Raw genomic sequence first — 15,125 nt, 5'->3', positions numbered from 1 at the left:
GGGGGGCGGGGGGAGATGCTGGGAACTCCATTATTAAAACGTAGTATCTGATCGTTCAAGTGTGCGCTGGCCAGGGTACAGGGAATGCGGCCTTCGGCGTTACCTTTGGATAGCGCGGCGGTGGGTGGGCCCGGTTGCTCAGGGCTCATGGTCCTTGGGTTGGGAGCTTCTCCCCACGTGCTCCTTTGCTCTGTGGACTCCAGATCCGACTGCTTCTGCGGGCGGAAGGAAGATGTTCGCCAAATACCCGCAGCTCGCGGCGACCTAAGCCTGGGAAATACGCCGACGCCTGGCGCCGGGGTTGTACTCCCTACCCTATTCGCACAGCTGCTCCACGGATAGAGGTGGACGAGAAAAACCCCTGCCCAGTCGCAAAGGTGAGGTCCACAGTGACCCCAAAGCCAGGGAGAGATGTCATTCCCCAGGGTGCTGGAGTGGAGCGAGTTCGGCCACGGCGACTGGAACCGCGAGGTCTTTTGTGTTTGGGTGACTAGGGGAGTTGGGCGTAAAAAAGGAAGGAAGTTCCTGGCAGAAAGCCTGTCTTGGCTCCCCTACGACTTTCTTTGGAGCTCCTACGCCCCAGGAAACCTCGGCCAACCTCGCACTGGGGCCAGGAGGGTGGGCAGTGAGACCCCGACACTCTCCCGCCTGGGGCCTCTCGGGTCCCTCCCTTGGGAAAAGCCGTGAGATCGCTGAAGGAGGCTGAGTAACAAACCCGGGAGAGGGAGGAGGCCGGTTTATCAAGTCTTCGCTTCCCTCCTTGTTTCTTTTACTTCTCCCCCATCGCAGGGAAATTCCCCCGAAGAGCCCGGGAGACCCGGCCTCCGGGTCAGAGGCCGAGTATGCCGCGCTCCAGGGGAGAGGCGCACCGGGATCCTCGCCGCAGTTCGGCTCTTGGACAACGCCAGGACCGGTGTAGGGTTTTCCAAACAGACAATATCTTCCGCTCAGAGGAGATCGAAGCAGAGCCTGAGTCAGAGGGCGCGCGCACAGCCCAGGGCGCCTACCTGGAGCCGCAGCCTCTGCGCGCGGGGCTGGCGGCCGCCCGGGAGCCGAGCGGGTTCGATCCTCGGGAGCAGAAGAAGAGATGGACAGATTCTCCGGTGTCCCTCCGCTAGGCTGTGCTCCATGCCCTTCGACCTCTCGCGGCTCCCAGGGTTCCTGGAGGCTCTGGGCTTTGAGGTGGGTGGGCCTCCCTCTCCTCCTCCCCCCAACTTGGGGATGGGGACTCCAGTGAAGGCCATTCTCCACTCCAGGTCGCAAATGGAAGAAAAACCGTCTTCCACTTTGACGGGAGACAAACAGAGGCCCGTCTGTGAGAGGAATGTGGGGTGCCGCAGACGCTGCAGGCGGGGCGTGCCAGCCCAGTAACTGGAGGCGCCAACGGGCGGTCTGTCCCTGTCTCTCTCCCCTTCTCCAGTGGACAGGACCAGATAAGAGGTCTGGGAGGCCTCACACCTGACAAACACCGTGGAGACCCCCGCCCCATACCAAAATAAGGGCATGAAAACACTGCATTCGGACATTTTTTCTACCTGGTGACGATTAAGTTTTATTATCATTATTATGTAAAAGCAAATTTGGGGATGCCCCAGCCTTGCCGCTGCCTGTGAGATGTCCAGAACTTTGCCCTTCCAGGTCTGTCCACCAGAGGTGTGTGCAGTCTCCAGGCCCAGATCTATTTCCGGCAGGATTTTCTGATAATGTGGGGGATAATGTTTCTCCCACCACCCCACCCGCCTCACACCCGGAAAAATAGCCGGTGTATGCAGGTTTGTAGCCATCGCCTCGTCCGTAGCTTCAGAAGTCTCAATCCAAGCAAATGAGCCTTGCAGCCCAGAGAGGAGCCACCGCGAGCCGAGGAGGGTCACCCGCAGGTCGGGTCTCAGCGGCTGCCGCGGGCGGTTATTCCCGGGTGGGTGATCTTGTAGACACGCACAGATGGGGGACGCCTCTGGCCGCGCACGCCGAGCCAGCTGGGGCTCCCGGGAGCCCGGCGCTGATGGATAGACTCATTTCCCGACTTGATGGGCCGGAACCTGGGGTGGCTGGGCCGGCGGCGAGAGGGTGGACTCGGGGACCCTTCTGGACGGCCGCACCGGTCGGTGCTGGATTTTGGTTGGGGAGGAGGATACCTTTCTTACAGAAAAGTCTCGAATCCTCACTCCCGGCCCCGAATGCGAGGTTATTCCCTTTTCTGTCTTCTGTTCTGGGCACAGGCGCCGCATTCCCTGTCGCCGTGGACAGCTGGGCTGTGACTGTGGTGATGGATTCCAGAGAGCGGGCGCCTCGCAGCCTCCGCGCCACGTGGCGTTCTTCTCCCTGGGGGCTGCAGGAGGACAGGAATCGCCCTTCGAATGCCCGGAAAAGCCCCAGGGAGGCCCGAGGGCCGCAGGAAGCCTCCATTCCCGACCCATGCCCTCCATTCCCGGTCCATCCAGGTCCGCGTCGCGAGGTGGCCCGGAAACTTAGGCTCCAGCACAGTGCTCGCCCCGAGCTCCCAGGCGCGGTCACGCTAAGCGCCAGCTCCGGTGCAGCTGCACCCTCCGCCACATCACCAGGTTGGAGGAAAGCGGGCAGAATCCGTGTTGAAAGTCGGGGCAGTGGTGAAGGGAGTGTTGGTGAAGGGTGGTGGGTGGTGCGCACTGAAACGCTTGAATCCTCTCTGTCCGACCCTCCAGCAAGACCAAGAAAGCAGTGCACCCCCTGCGAGGGCGAGGCTGCTTGACCCTGACCTGGCACGTCGCCCGCGGGCTCAGGTGGGTGTTCGAAGGGGCGAGACACGGCGGGATGGGGGGTGGGGGGAAGAACCTAGGCAGAGGCTGAGCTTAGGTGCAACGAGAGCGGCAGAACTGGAGAAGGGGCGGGTCCTTGGGGTTCCCGCTTCTGGGTCATAACTGGGTTTTTTCCTTTCAGTTTCCCAGACTCTTCCTCCGTTGCAGAAACCGGAACTCTTATCTCTGCTCCGAAGCATTCACTAGGTCTTGGAGGATCAGACCCGAGGTCTCAAGGAATCTCGAATCCGGAATGGCACTTCGACAGAATACACCCACACAGGCCTGGGTAGCCAGGAAAGTCCCATCCCTCTAGAGGGTCTGGAAACACCTCAAGGTCCAGAGAAATTGGGACAATGGCTCCTCAAAGTCCCGATTGTGGTTCTGGGACCAGCAGCATCACTGTCACCTGAGACTGCATTTTGCAGTCTGCACCTAGCTCCATTGCATCAGAACCTGCATTTATAGAAGATATCCAGGGACTTGTGCACATTTACACTGGAGAACCCTCGCCTAATTTGTAGAGCCTGAGCTTGACTATTGTCACTTTGTTCAACCTAGTGTCTCCCAGCCTCCTCTTCGTTGCCTGTCAAGGGGGTGCAATTCCGGAACACATTTCAACCAATGGAATTAGAATCACTAGTTGGCAGAGCCCAGGCAGGAGTGTGTTTTTAAGTGTCCTCAGGTGATTTTAATGGTAGCTAGGGATGACTAGCTGTAGGGCGACACATGCTCCGTGACAACATGAGCATATCCTAAATATAGCCCCAAGCAAGGGATTGGAACTTGGGGAGGGGTCCTGTGGATGGCCATCCCAGGATGTCCCCTCTCCCTCAGACTCCATGCCTGGGTATGCAGGTCATGCCGAGGCTGTGGCCAAGTGACCAATATCCTACAGCTATGCACAGTGAGTTTTCTCGTGCAACCTTCCTTGGGGCAGTGAGACTCTCAAGCTGGTTCAGGCCAGATCAGGCACCCCAAATTTTTGGTTACCTTTACTTCACATATAGTTCATTATAGAACTAAAAATCCCACCCCTAGAGAAACTCTGCAGCCATTTTGTGTATATGCAATGTATATATAAGCGAGTTCTTACACTAAACCTGCACACTAGAAACCCTACCCTTTTCATGTGTAACCCCATTCTCCAACCTATATAAAATGCTGTATGACCTGTGTGCCTTTTCCAATTAGGGGTGGTGTTTTCCTGTCCAGCCAGCAGCTCCTGGACCACCTTCCCTCTAAGTATCTTCCTGAATAAAACCCATCTCGTCCATTGTCTCTAGGTCATTTCTTCAACCCCTTGCACACAGCACCTTCCCTTCTGGTGTCTCTGGGGTCCTATACTACACTAGTAGATTCATTTGGCCCTGTGCAAGACAGTAAATACAATGTTAAGGCCACTGCTCTCTGAAGCCTGAATCATTCTGGCCTTGGTGTATGGCCTCAAGCCAGCTAACTAACTTTGCTCTGCCTCAGTTTCCTTACATGTAAAATGGAGTTGATGATAGTGCCTACCACAAAGGGTGCTGGGAGGATTTAGCATTGAAAGTTTAGAATCAAATTCAATAAATGTTAGCTTATAAGGACAAATCCCCTAGTCTCTCATTGTTTAAAAACAGATGGCAGTTACTGTGCCTACCCACTTCCAGCCCCTGCTGCCAAGTAGCCCTCTTCCAGAGCACAACTTGTTTTGCTTCAATGTTCATGTCTACCTTTGAACGTTTTTAGTATAAAAACTGATTTTTCAAGTTGTTTAGCAACTTAGTAAACCTGCAAAGGTTGATTTTTCCACCCCCAGCAATTCCATCCTAAGTCCATCAGTTTTATAAGCATTAGTACAAAGTGTGCTCTTATCTCTGTGCTTACCTGGGCAGCCACATGGAAGGTCCCACCCAGGGACGCTGATTCTGTAAGTTTGAGATGGGGCAGAGTATTTGTATATCTAACAAATTTACAGGTAATACTGAGGTTTAGGTCAGAGGAGACCACATTTTGAGAGTCCAGCTAATATTTTCATTTTTTGTAGAGATGAGGTCTCACTATGTTGCCTAGGCTGGTCTTGAACTACTGGGCTCAAGTGATCTTCCCACCTTGGCCTCCCACAGTGCTTGGATTGCAGGTGTGAACCACTGAACCCTGCCAGAACTCAGTTTTGAAGGTTTCTCTGGGTTCTTCCTGGCCAAGAGGAGATCTGTTCAGTTATTGGAGAGGCTTAAGATTTTATTGCTAGTTTTCATAAGATGTTTTGCATTTTATTTTGTATTAAGTCTTTGAAATCTGGTATTTCAAAAAGGGAATAGCCACATTTCAAATGCTCAAGAGCCACAAATGTATGGTGGTTTCTGTATTAGATAGTGCAGGACTCAAAAATACCTTCAACTGGAAAGAAAAGTAGAAATGAGTTTCATTGTTCCCTTGGAAACTGTCCAGAAATGTGCATAAGTCAGAATGTCCAAATCATTTTGCTTTTGTATAGTGTACTAGTCTTGGATTACTATAACACAATGCTGTAGACTGGGTGACTTAAACAACAGAAATTTATATCTCATAATTCAGGAGGCTGGAAATCCAAGGTCAGGGTGCCAGCATGGTTGGGTTCTGCTGAGGGTTTGCCTCCTGGCTTGCTGAGTAAGTCACTGTGTTGTCTGACTTGCTTTTTGGATGTGTTCTCACGTAGTGGACAGTGAGCTCTCATGTCTCTTCCTTTCTGGATAATGTCACTAATTCCATCCAAGCCTATCTCCCAAAGACCCTCATCTCCAAATACCCATCACACAGGGGTTTAGGGCTTCAATATATGAATTTGGGGGGACACAATGGGGTCCATAGCATGTGGTGTGTTTGTGTTGGTATGGAAGGTTGGGGGTATGAGGAAAGTAAAGACAGACCAAAAAAGGCAGGCTTGTGGCAGCCATTTGGGAGCTATGAGTCAGAGACTATTACATGACTCTTGTGATGATCAGTTGTTCTCATTTTTCAAAAAGAATGTTTAGCAGACATCTCTTGTTTTTGCTCCTGGCCCACCAGAGGTATCTACTACAATTCCCTTAACCATACCCTGTTTTTATTAGGGAAAACACTACCCTCAACTCTCATTTCATGAATTCTGGCCATGTTGAGTCTGCCACTGGTTCCTGGTGCAGGAATCGGTATCCAACCTTATGAAGAAGGATGAAGCGTATCCTAGGGATGTTGGGAAGAATATTCTTGCTCTTCTCTGGACTTGCCTAAGAGCTACTAGAATGTGACAATTTAAGCCTCTACCATGAGGAAACAGACTTTCTAGTAACTTGGAGAAGATGAGAACTGAGAGGGAAAAACCAGTGCCATAAGACTTTAATTCCTTGACTCAGCTGCACATAAAGCTGATGTGAATCAGTTCACCTTTTCAACTTTTTAAAAGTTGAGGAGGCTGGACATGATGGCAGCACTTTGAGAGACTGAGGTGGGATGATTGTTTGAACTTAGGAATTCAAGACCAGTCTAGGATACATAGTAAGACCTTGTCTCTACAAAAAAAACAAACAAACAATAAATTAACCAGACATGGTGGTGCACACCTGTAGTCTCAGCTACTCAGGAGACTGAAGCAGAAGGATCACCTAAATCCAAGAAGCCAAGTCTGCTGTGAGTTGGGATCATGCCACTGCACTCTAGTCTGGGTGACAGTGAGACCCTGACTCAGCAAATAAATAAGTAATAAGTAAGTAAATAAACAAATACATAAATGAGGGGAAATTCTTTTTATGAGTTTGTAAGTATCCAATGCTGGACCAGTGTGGCAATTTGCATTGCTGGGCATCTTGTCCTAGAATTCAACTTCTTTGATGCAGTCTTATTTTTAAAATAACTTTAGTAGTAGGGTATGTAACTCATGTTTTTGATCCTATTTCTTAAGAATGTCCTGTATATTATCTGGAGTATAAAGTATATGACAATTGGAGATTTGATTGGTATACATTGGAGATTGTGGTTGGTATACATCTCACACCCAGAAGTTCAACCCAATTACTTCTCAAAGGCTGCTCTTTAGTTTCCTCCAAGAGAATGAAGTTTGAAATAGATCTTGACAGGAGTATAAAATAACACAGATATTGCTCCTTCTTACATGACTGAAATAATATGTTTCATGCACCTGCAACTATACTTTTCTAGCTTTATGGTGGTTATGTTTCTGTGTTCTCTGCTAGTTGAGCACTTCTTGAGGGCAAGGACGATATTTAATACATTTCTGTATCCCCAACACCAGTCATAAGGTCTGGAACATCACCAGTGCAAAATGGTCTTTCCTGAATTTACACTTCTGTATCACACTTTGTTATTTCCAAGTACCACTAAGGCCAGCATGTGTATGAAGTTAAAATGCTTTGTAATCATCATTTTCTAAAAGTATCCTTACATTGTCAATGGTTGAGGTCCATTATGTAAACATTCGTGAGAACTTATCAGACATTGTTCTAATCTGTGTTCTAAATAGATCAACAGGACACTAGCCATTTTCCTTGCCCTTGGGCCTTTGTCCCTGCCATTCCTTCTGTCAGAATGCTCTTCCCATGCTCCACTTCTTCCCTTCATCAACTTCCTTAGGTCTGTCTTCCAATGTGACATTCATTTACATTATTTATTGTAATTATTGCAGAACCCACAGCTCATTGTGCGACTGGTAAGACTTCTCCTACCCTCATCTAGTCCTCAGTTCCCACAACTGCACTACACCATCTGGAAACTATTCAAACTATTTTCCTGTGTCCCTTATCCCTATCTCTGTCAGAGACCCCAGGGAGCTCAAGCCCTCAGCTCCTCCTTACACAGTTTTGAAAAGCTTTTTTCTTTTTCTATTCCTTCCTTCCTTCCTTCTTTCCTTTCTTTCTTTCTTTCCTTTTTTAGAGACAGAGTCTCACCAAGTTGCCCGAGCTGGTCTCAAATCCCTGGGCTAAAGCAATCCTATCACCTCCGCCTCCCAAAGTGTTGGGATTACAGGCATGGGCCACTGCACCAGATTTGAAAAGCTTCTTAAAGATGTCATCTCTCACTCCTTTTATCTTCTGGGAGTCATAGCCAGTCGTCAGCAAAATACCCTAAATTCTCAGCCTCTTCTCTGCAAATCTCCCTCCTATGCTTGCTCTAACTCAGATGGCGGTATCATATAAGGAAACTGCTTTCTGTGCAGCCCTCTTGAGAGCAAGAGGGAGCTTTAACCTCCCAAACTCCTTCTGCTGAGTCTGAAGGTGAGTGTGGGTCTCCTTTTCTTCAGTGCTGTCTTCACAGATGGTTCTCTCTTCTTCCCCCCCCAAGAGCCCCCATTCTTCCAGCTTTAGATTTGATGTCATCAGCTTATAACTTGGCTTTCTTGTACAACATGTACGGTTACTCCCATCCCTATGTTGAGTCATGCCTCAGTCTCTGAATATGTTAGCGACCAACTCAAGGTAATTCTCTGTGACACCCCTTCACTTCCTCCTCTTAGCGTTTTCAGTCTCCATTGAGATGGCTTTCCAACGCCACAACTTCCCATTCCTCAAGCTCTTCCCCTAGTGGTCTCAGCTACTTACCTTAAGGTCCCATTTTCTGCAGGTCACCACTTCCTTTCTCTGCTTCCCTTCACAGTGTCATGGCTCTTTGAAATAATTGTTTACACTCACACTCTCCCATTATCTTGACCCCCCCCCCCATTTGGGCCTCACCCCAGGGGGTCTTGTTGATGTGGGAAGGTCTTTAATGTGTCAACTTGGTGAAGAGAGATTATTGGTTCAGACAGTAATCTAGGTACTGCTGTTAAGATAATTTATAGCTGTGGTTAAAGACCATTATCAGTTGGCTTTAAGCAAGGAAGATATTTTAGATAATCTGTTTAAGTTCTTAAGAGCAGAGCTGAGAATTCCCTGGAGGGGAAACAAAAACAAAAACAAAAACAAAACACAAACAAAACAATCTGCCTGTGAACACAAGCCTCAGCCTATCCAGTGAGTTCTAGCCTGTCCTTCCTAATGGCCCACCCATGGAATTTGGAATTCCTTGCCTTGCCTATATAATCACTTAAGCCAATTCCGTGCAATAGGTTTCTCTTAATAGTTATCTCCTACTGGTTCTGCTTCTGTGGTTGAACTTAAACTGATCCATGAGGTTATTCATGGTTTCCAAGTTGCCAAATTTAGTGATAAAGTCTCAGGTCTTATTTGGCCTATCAGCTGAATTGACACAGTTGATCATTCCTTATCCTAGAAGTCTTCTGTTCATTGGCTTTTAGAACACTACACTCTTGTGTTTCTCATAACCCTTGGCTTCCTTATAGTTCCTCACCTGTGCTAGCTTTTAAGGTTGAAATGCCCAGTCCTCAAATGTCTTCTCTTCTATTCCTACTGTTCCTCCTGGCCAAACCCACAGCTAGACTTACCCCAAAAGTGGTGGCAGGAAAACTCCTACAAGGAACTACCCCAGCTGTTCAGAGATGGGGCCCATTGGAATTTTAAAGAAAGAAGCACTAGACACCAGGGTGATAGGCTCAAATAATTTATTAGAGGAACTTACACACAGAGAGAGGGCTACAACTTTCTTGTGATGGACAGTGAGACAAGAACTGTTCTACTCAGGTATGTCCACGATGAGGGGGTCAGGTCATGGAGTGTTATGAAGTTGTGTGTATGTTTTTTTTTCCTTTTGTGTTGGTGTCTCACTCCATTGCCCAGGCTGGATGTTATGGAGTTTATTTGGGAGTTTAAGGAACTTGGCTCAGGGCTAGGCTAGCTTCTACATCTTTATAACATGTTTTGATTTTTCAGTGTTTTGGGCAACAACCTAAAAAAGTTTATCCGTCCCTGGGAATGTTCAAGGCTATGGCTTGGATTCAGCCTGCAGCTGGCCAGGTCACAGTATGGTCAGGACACAGGATGGTGAATCTGGAAGGCTCTACACTCTATATTTACTTGGTTGGCTATATCAGCAGTCCCCAACCTTTTTGGAATCACAGACTGGCTTTGTGAAAGACAGTTTTTCCGTGGATGGTGTGGGGAGGGGCAGGGATCACCAGGCATTAGATTCTCATAAGGAGTACGTAACCCAGATCCTTTGCATGCACAGTTCAAAATAGGGTTCTTGCTCTTGTGAGATTACTTCCATATTGGCTGCCCCAAATTCCTCTTTTTCTTGTACCTAAGTGTCCCTCCTCCAATCAAGAGGTGAGTCTGTCTTCCCTTTCTTTGAGTCTGGGCTAACCTTGTGGTTTGCTTTGACCCACAGAATAGACCAATAGAATGTAGTAAATGTGATGCTGTTTGTCTTGGCCTAGGTTTTAAGAATCCTGGAAGCTTCCTTTGCTGCTCTCTTGAAATTCAGCTTCTAGGCAAAGATGCTTGAACTTGACCTCTTAATGCCAAGAGGCCATATGGAGATGGAGTGGCTCAGTCAGTCATCCCGGATGAGGCATCAGACCTGTGGGTAAAGCCATTTTGGACAGTCCAGCCCCAGCTGGGTTCCCAACCAAACACGGCCACACAAGCAACCCCAGTCACTACCAAATGGAGCAGAAGAACTAGCCAGCTGAGGCCAGCCAACCCAAAGCATCATAAGAAATAATAAATTATTGTTGTTTCAAGCACTCGGTTTGGAAATCATTTGTTATGCAACAATAGATAACAGGAATAGCAGGGGCCAGATCATGAGGTTTATTGGCCGAGAAATGAAGCTGGCTTTTAGTGCAGAGAGAAGCATTAGGGAATTTTAAGATGGGTAACACAGTCTGATTTCTACTTCAAGAAGATCACTCTGGTACTAGATGGAGGAAGGGTTGTAGGGGCCCAAGAGTAGATGAAAATTAACCCAGGCAGCTGTTAAAGCCATCAAAGCAAGAGATAAAAGTGAGCAAAACCAGATTGGTATTCCCAGGAGTGTTGGGAAGTGGTTCCTTTCCAGAAATATTTTGGAGGAAGAGCCTATAATAATTACTTATTGATTATACCAAGAGGATAAAAAAAACAAGTGATCAAAAATTCTTTTTAGAACTTTAACCTGAGGCTGAGAAGATGGCAATGCTATTAACTGAAGTATGGAAGAGTGGACATAAAGCTTAGAAACTCTACTATGAGTAAATAAAGTTTGAAATGCCTCTTATATTTCCAATGGCAGCTTTGAGTATTTAAATATCAATGAGGAGGACATTGCTGGATGTCTGATTATTAACGACCCTTCTTGCTACTTCAAGGCAGGGCCATGTTGCCTTGCCCTCTCCCTTAGAACAGAATCTGTTTTCTAACACAAATGCAAAATATTAGTGAACCCCAAAATTAGACTTTCACATTGAGAAGTAATTTTAAAAATGCATAATGTCTTTGAGACAGAGTCATGGCTTTCTTGGCACCTGGTGTGCACATCGGTGGACTTATGATGATTAATGGACAAGATTGTTCATGACCCATTTATGGGCTATTTATTCCATTAGAAAGCCTTTGAAATCTGGAAGGCTGGCTGGGTTTCATTTCAACTGGAAACATGACTGTTCTTTTTTGTTATGTTTTAAAATAATAAAACAAAACCCTGCAACCCAGTCATACCTCTGAAGTTTCTATTTTTACTAAAATAAAGTTCTTAGTAGAGCATCTGTGTATTTCTCATGTTTTCTGGCCTGTTTGTTAAGATACTCACAATGAGAAAAAAAGATCCAGGGCTATTAATTCTCATTCATTTTGGTAATCAATTTTGGTACTCTTGATCATTTAAGAGTAACTTCACGTAGGATATTAGGGACTTTTGTTCTTGTTTACATTTCTTGCCAACAGCATCGTGTTGGTCTCAAACTTCTAACCTCAAGTGATCCTCCCTCCTCAGTCTCCCAAAGCAGTGGGATTATAGGCATGAACTGCTGTGCCCAGTTTGTGGTTTTTGAGGAATTGGTTCATTTCTTTTATGCGCATACCAGAGAATAGACATTGGAAGAGAAAAGAGGGAGTGAAAAACTCTTAACATGTCTTCCTGATTGAATTCATTATGTAAACTTTAGGACTTATCCTTCTGTACAACATTGACGAGTCTACTATCTAATAGGAGGGTTAAGGCACATACACAAATATCTGGCACACTCTAGCAGCTGGAAATGCCATTTATTTATTTCACTAAGCAAAATAAATCTAACTTAATGCCCTCCCTCAATGCTACTGACTTTCCAAAGTTGAGGGAAAGCCCAGTGCAACAGATACTCCTGGTGTACTCACTCTTATTCTCTGGTCCGCCAGCTCCATAACTTTAGTACCGTCTTGTTCATGCCTGTGGCTTCCTGCCTCCAAAACCTGTGGCTCTCTCCTTGAGGTCTTCATTTGGGCCCAGGAGCTTGCTTGGCTCACAATGGGCATGCTGGGAGTGCTGGGCGGTTACTACCCTCAAGAGCAACTCTCACCCAATAAGAAGAGAAAGTCAATGGATAAATATCCCTTGTCTTCACCCCTGGTGGAAGAATTCTGAGGTGCATCCTATACTGTCCTGCACAGAGTCCCCAGTGGGATTGCAACCAAGGCCCACAGCAGTAGGACCCTCCACAATGATTTCCTTATTGTTTCACCTCCACCCTCAACCCCCCACTATGTTTCCTGGGATCACCATCCAAACAAAGTACTTGCACTTAAATTCTTGTCTGAGGCTCTGCTTTTTTGGCGAACACACGCTGAGACATCCAGCATCATTTAATTTTCTTTTTCTCAGAACCATACAATAACATCAGGGCTTGTGAGTGGCAGGGGCGCCCACTCTCAGTCTCAGAGGTCACTGCCACCATTGTCTCTTGTCCAAGCCAGCACGGATATGAATTCCACGTCTGTGTCCAAGGCAGCTTTCTCTCTTGGCAGCTCCCTCCATTCTATAAAGTCTTGCAAAGCAGCAGAAGCCCAGCCTTGGAAGCAGTTAGGCAGCCTTCCCATCTGAGGTTCTGCTACTTTCCAGGGCCTGGACTTCAGAACGCCTACATCTTTGAGGATTACGGGACCCTTTACTGCTTCTTCTCCCCAAAGGCTAGAGAGCTGAGTTCCCACCATTTCCCCCTAGCCCTTCCTTCTCTATGCCAGCCTAAGTGGGCCAGATTGAGAGCTGGCAAACTTACCCTGCAAAGAGCTGGAAAGTAAATATTTTAAATACTGCAGACCAACCCTTTAATTCTGCTGTTGTCACATGAAAGCAACCAGAGGCCGTATGTAAGTGGATGAGTATGGCTGTGCCCCAATCAAGTTTATTTATGGACAATGAAATTTGAATTTTATTGCATTTTTATGAGTCACAAGATATTTTTCTTTTAACTTTCCCCTCAATTACATAGAAATGTAAAATTCATCCTGGACCACATACTGAGATTCCATACCTAAAAAAATGTTTAAAAATTAGCCAAGCATGGGGGCACATGCCTGTTGTCCCAGCTACTCGGGTGACTGAGGCAGAAAATTGCTTGAGGCTATAAATTTGAGGCAGCAGTGAACCATGATTGCACCACTGCACTCCAGCCTGGGCAACAGAGTGAGACCCCATCTCTTAAAAAAAAAAAAAAGAGTAAACTTCTTCTTTGCTCATGGACCATACAAAAGCACGTGACAGGTTAGATTTGGCCAGTGGGCTTTGTTTTTCTGACTCTTAGGTTAGCCTTTAAAAGCAAAGTTCTATTTAGATTTTGTTATCCTGTTGAACTCCATTTTGATTGGTATCATTTAAACCAAATGTAATTAGTGTTGGGAATATGTGGGTTATAACAATTCCTAATGTATCAACAACAAATGCATCCTTTTAGGGCAAGGAAAAGACCCCTTTGCATTTTCCTTGCGGTGGTATCCATAAATTAATTTATAAGAGCACTAAAAGCAGGGAGTTGATTATTTGTTCTTTACTGTGCTAAGTGCTGTACTGAGGGACTCATTCCATCATTCCCTCATTTAAAGCAGAAATGATAAAACCTATACTAATATGTTGCCATGACAATTAAGTGATATTGTGTCTTTGGTAATGCTCTTTATTAATTGTAATTGTAAAATGTCAGGTGCCTTTGTGATCATGGTTTTCTTAGGTACAAGATATGATGATCTCTGCCACAGTGTGGTTCCGTAGAGAAGAGAAATTTGGAGACTGGAGAATAAATGGGCTCTATGCTGTGATCTCCTACTGTGTTGCTTTGTGGCCTCAGATTCAACCGCTGTACCATGGTGACTGTTACTTCACGTTTTTGCAGCATCTTCTTGGGAGTATTTATGTCCAAATTATTGATCTTCCATTTTCTCTTTAGTCAGGCAGCTGACATCTTTACTAAGTGGATCTTTTTGCTCTTTTCCCTGGATATGTCATTTCCTGTCCCTTGTCAGAGTCTCTCTCTTAGCTCCTCTTGTATTGGTTCAAATAAGTTTCTGTTGCTAACTTGGAGAGTTGGCATGGAAAAAACTGGAAGGGAAAAATAAAGATAATCTATTCTGCATCAAACTCTCTGCCTCCCTTACCTAGTACAAGCTTTCCAGTTCTTTCTATCTATGAGAGGAGTGAACTAGTCTCTTCACAGAGGAGCAAAGCTTGTTGGCTTAATTTTTTGCTCAAAACTCTTCTAGATAATTATGTCTCTTGGATGGTTTCCACTTAGCAACAGACTTCAGAGGTAAGCTTTGTTACTTTGGCATAATTCCTAATAATCTTCCAAATGTATATAAGTGTTTTTGCATAATAAATTGTATTTTAATTTTTTCTCAATTTCCTTTATACCATAAACATATTTATTTTCCTATTTTATATTGTTATTTTCATTTTTTGAGAATGAGTTTCAACTCTGTCACCTGGGCTGGGATGCAGTGACATGCTCATGGCCACCGCAGCTTTGACTTGCTGGGCTCAGATGATCCTTCTTTCTCAGCCTTCCAAGTAGCTGGAACCACAGGCATACACAACTACACCCATATAATTTTTTGATTCATTGTGGAAATGAGGTCTCATCAAGCTGCCCAGGCTGGTCTCAACCCCCTGGACTCAGGCAGTCCTCTCACCTCTACCTCCTAAAGTGCTGGGATTATAGGTGTGAGCCACCACACTTGACTCCTGTATTATATTTTTAAAACATGGATTTAATCAGGATATGTACATGAATAGAGTACACAAATCTTAAGTGTGTTTCCTGACTAATGTTTACTTGTGTAAACACCCATGTAATCTCTACCCAGCTCAAGCTATAGACCAGCAGTTCTCAAAAATCTTTGGTGTCAAGTTTTCTTCACACTTTTAACATTTTGCAAGAAACTCAAAGAGCTTTTACTTAAAGAATATCTGTAAACATTACTATGTTAAAATTTGAAACAAATTTCAAAACATTTATCAATTCAATAAAATAACAAAACATATAACTAATGT

This window comes from Carlito syrichta, unplaced genomic scaffold (genome assembly GCF_000164805.1).
Source record: "Carlito syrichta isolate Samal-C Ts95f unplaced genomic scaffold, Tarsius_syrichta-2.0.1 Scaffold303642, whole genome shotgun sequence".
Taxonomy (NCBI): domain Eukaryota; kingdom Metazoa; phylum Chordata; class Mammalia; order Primates; family Tarsiidae; genus Carlito; species Carlito syrichta.
This window is presented reverse-complemented; position numbering follows the sequence as displayed.